The following is a 4,961-nucleotide window of genomic DNA, read 5'->3' on the forward strand; positions in this document are numbered from 1 at the left end:
TTTCTCCCAGCAATCTTGATTCCAGCTTGTGTTTCTTCCAGCCCAGCATTTCTCATGATGTACTCTGCATATAGGTTAAATAAACGGGGTGACAATATACAGCCTTGACGTACTCCTTTTCCTATTTGGAACCAGTCTGTTGAGCCTTAGGGAAATGTAATTTAAAATTTAGCTTTGGGGAAATTACTCTTTGGGCATTTCTTACTGCATTTAGAATTCATATTTAAATGACTGATGCCAAATAGAAGAAAAAAAGTCTCTTAGATTTTATGAACGAGAGAAATGTTTATGGACTGCTGGCGAATTGTGTGTGGCAGTCAGGGTGTCAAGCTATGACACCCTTCATGTTGTCACAGAACAGATCCTTGAGAATGCCTAAAATGATCATGACGATGCATCTTTTGATGAGGATTTCCCATTCTGTTCTTGCCCACAACTAACCACACAGACTAAGACCACTTACTTCATCATGAAATAGTAATATAGTGAATTTTTTTTAACAGTTTGTAATAGAGAAAGTGTTTAAGTGTGATTTTTTAAAAAGCAAACATACAGTAATGATGCCTCAGGAGACATAATGAGCTATGTTGAATTCCTGCCAGTACTTTCATAGTAAACTGGTTCATTTAAATGTAGTGTTTTCTGTGGAATGAGAAAAAAATAAATTTTTTGTTGTTGTTGATTCTTCTATTTTCTTTGTTTTAGGTATAATAACATTCTTTATGTCAATATTAGCATTTATTGAAAACAGTATTTGTTACTTTGTGTTAGAATAGGATTGAATGCAACTGTCATTTGTCTCCTGATTCCAGTTTGTACATATGCCTCTTAATGGCCTTAACAACCTTTGCTCTGGTATTGTTCCAATTTATATATTAATCTGTTTATATTTATTGCATATTAATATTTTATACTGATTAGAGTATTATTCTATAGGATTATAGCATTACAGGTGGCCTTGCTTGGGATTGACATGTGCACACTACTGTATTTAAAATGGATAACCAGCAAGGACCTATTGTATAACACAGGGAACGCAACTCCATATTATGTAACAACCTAAAAAAATTTGAAAAAGAATAGATGCATGTTTCGGAGAAGGCAGTGGCACCCCGCTCCAGTACTCTTGCCTGGAAAATCCCATGGACGGAGGGGCCTGGTGGGCTGCAGTCCATGGGGTTGCTACAAGCAGACACGACTGAGCGACTTCACTTTCACTTTTCACTTTCATGCATTGGAGAAGGAAATGGCAACCCACTCCAGTGTTCTTGCCTGGAGAATCCCAGGGATGGGGGAGCCTGGTGGGCTGCCGTCTATGGGGTCCCACAGAGTTGGACACGACTGAAGCGACTTAGCAGCAGCAGATGCATGTATAACTGAATCACTTTGCTCTATACCTGAAATTAACATTGTTAATCAACTCTACCCAAATATAAAAAGTTTAAAGTAAGCAGCAATATTAGGGTTACAATTTTCAGCAGGTTTATTTACCCAACTTTGTCATTGTAGTATTCTACTTCAGTTTTGTCATCATTCCCAAAAGTTTGTAATTGATCTCAATCATGAAAAGTGCCCAAAGTAGTAGAGCATGACAGTTTGAAGCACGGGCCTAGAATCAGACTATACTGCTGGAAGATGCTCCTTCAATGAACAATTTTTGAATTTTGGTGGTTATTTAACTGGGCTTTAGTTTCCTCAGATGTACAGTGGCAATAAAATAGTAAATGTTTCAGTGGGCTTTTGGGAATAATGGTATATTTTCAGAGGAAGCAGTAAGTGAAGTTAGCAAATAACAAGAACAAAAACAAAGGAGAATTTTAACCAGCTCTAAGGCTTAATCACAGATTTTCTTTCTGCATGTAGGTGGGGCACCATCCATTCAGGGACACATGCTGGATAAGTTCTTAAACTTCTGTGAAAAACTTCTGTATCCGTTATCTATTGCTGGGTAACACACCACCCCAAGCAGTAGTGGTTTAAAGCAACACAATTTGTGTTCTTTAAAATCTTTAAAATTTTTATTTTAAATTCTTTAAAATCTCAGATGGCTTCTTTGGTCATGAATTCAGGAGTGGCTGAGCTAAGCTAGGTAATTTTGGCTTGAGTTTCTCATGCCACTGTGGTAAGATCGTGTCTAGGAACAAGGATCTCTTGAAGGCTTTTTCAGTCATGCATCACGTTGTGAGGACTGTTGGGGCTGAAATAGTGAGGTCTCCTTTGACATCTCTCTGTGTATTTTCTTAATGGCATTTTCTAATATGCTAACTTCAGGACACCCAGGCTTCTTAAATGTTGCCTTTGAGCTCCCAAGATAGGTATCCTAGAAGAAAGAGAAGGAAGTGGAAACCACATCATCTTTTATGACCAAGCCTGGGAAGTCAGTGTTCCTTGCAGCATAATCTAGTACATGAAGCAGTTATTAATATGAAGATTGAACAGGTTCAAAGTGAGGGAGTATAGACCCTGCTTCTTTGTGGAGAAGTGTAAACATCACGTTGTAAGACAGAATGTGAAATAGAGTTCATATTTATGTATTTTAGGAAAATAAAACATGCCACAGCTGCCAAACATCCTAGTATTTATACTTAGGTGGTTGTCTAACACAGGTAAGTGATTTTTAAGAATCTGGTTAGATAATATGGCTTTAAATTCTCTGCTGCTCTGTGCTCATCAGAACTTCAATTGTGAGAAATAATATTCAGGGAGGATTTTAAAAAATATCTTGCCTTTTATCTTTTGATTAAACTAGACCATCAGAGAACTCTTTGAATCCTTCAAGAAATGTTTTACCTAACTTGACCTTTGACCTTAAACCCCTGGCCTGATTTTGAGGAATCTGTTAGAAATAGCCATATGAAAATTATTCATGCACTGAATATAGAGAAGCTTAATCCTTACTACTCCCTCTTCCACTAATGTTCTTCTTCTCAATTCTTATAAACACCACTTCCTTAAATTATAAACTGTGTGTCTTCTTTGGCTTTACCCTTTGCTTCATAGCAAATTCATGATCAAATTTTCTTGTTGCACTGTTTGAAATTTGTATCCCTTTTTTCCTGCATATTCCTGGAGATGTTCTTGCACTGAAGGAGATCAAGAGTGCAGATTTGGTTCTATTCTCATTTTGGGATTAAAATTTAGGAGAAAAATGCAGAGAAAAGAAACAGATTTTGGGCTTCCCTGGTGGCTCAGTAGTAGAAGACATGGGTTCCATTCCTTGTCTGGGAAGATCTCACAGGCCAGGGAACTCATGGGTCACAACTACTGAGCCTGTGTTCTAGAGCCCGGAAGCCATAACTACTGAGCCCTTGCACCTTAGAGCCCATGTTTTGCAAGAAGAGAGTGGGGGGCCACTAGAGAAAAGCTCACACTGCAACGAAGTAACAAGAGAGTAGTGCCTGCTCTCTTCACCTAGAGAAGGCCTACGTAGCAACAAAGGCCTGGCACAACAAAAAATAAATGCATAAATAAAATTATTTTGAAAAAGAACAGATTTTAAGGAGCATTTCTCTTTTTTTCTTTTAGAGGGGAATGAAACTTTTTTTTCATTGACTTTTTACCAATGAATTCCTTAGTGTCCTGAACCATAAGCATAAGATCACTGGCCTGATATAATTGCATTTCATGTTGAACTAATTAAGCATTATCTATCTTATTATCCCTGGAGTTAACATTTTTTTGGTCACATTTACATTTAAACTTTATTGGTTGTGACTGTCATATTTTGGACTATACTGCATAAGATTGATATAATCGTTCTTTTAGCTCATAGTACAGTGCCATCATTGATCTATGATTATCTTCATGCTCTTTTTGTCTCCCTCACTACCACAAATAGCTATTCTAATTCACTCACTGTGTAGCCTTTTAGTTTGATATATACTCTTACTAAATTCTGTTGTTCCTTTGTAACATGTATTTTACATTTACATAAGTGATATTCTGCTATTGATCTTATTCTGTTTCTTCCATTAAAAGTTGCCCTTAGGAGTTTGTTTTTAAGATGAACCTAGGTTTCTGTGAGTAAATCCAGTTCATTGCTTCAAACAATTTTTAAAGGATTATGTTTCTTTTCACTTAATCTCAACTGTTCTGCATTTTTTTCACAAATGAGGACAACAATCATTGGTCTGCTGTTCCTTAAGTGTAGTTTAAACTTATAGTTTAATTATAAAGTTAATTAAAGTTCATAATAGTTTGAAAAAATATCACTTTCTTTATTCTTTTTGCTGCATTTGTTCTCATGTTTATATTTCAGACTTATCACTGAAGGATAGCTCAGTTCAGTTCAGTTCAGTCACTCAGTCGTGTCCGACTCTTTGCAACCCCATGAATCACAGCATGCCAGGCCTCCCTGTCCATCACCAACTCCCGAGTTCACTCGGACTCACGTCCATCGAGTCAGTGATGCCATCCAGCCATCTCATCTTCTGTCGTCCCCTTCTCCTCCTGCCCCCAATCCCTTCCAGCATCAGAGTCTTTTCCAATGAGTCAACTCTTCCCATGAGGTGGCCAAAGTACTGGAGTTTCAGCTTTAGCATCATCCCTTCCAAAGAAATCCAAGGGCTGATCTCCTTCAGAATGGACTGGTTGGATCTCCTTGCAGTCCAAGGGACTCTCAAGAGTCTTCTCCAACACCACAGTTCAAAAGCATCAATTCTTTGGCGTTCAGCCTTCTTCCCAGTCCAACTCTCACATCCATACATGACCACAGGAAAAACCATAGCCTTGACTAGACGGACCTTTGTTGGCAAAGTAATATCTCTGCTTTTGAATATGCTATCTAGGTTGGTCATAACTTTCCTTCCAAGGAGTAAGCGTCTTTTAATTTCATGGCTGCAGTCACCATCTGCAGTGATTTTGGAGCCCCAAAAAATAAAGTCTGACACTGTTTCCACTGTTTCCCCATCTATTTCCCATGAAGTGATGGGACCGGATGCCATGATCTTAGTTTTCTGAAT

This window comes from Bison bison, unplaced genomic scaffold (genome assembly GCF_000754665.1).
Source record: "Bison bison bison isolate TAMUID 2011002044 unplaced genomic scaffold, Bison_UMD1.0 scf7180017864465, whole genome shotgun sequence".
Lineage (NCBI taxonomy): Eukaryota > Metazoa > Chordata > Mammalia > Artiodactyla > Bovidae > Bison > Bison bison.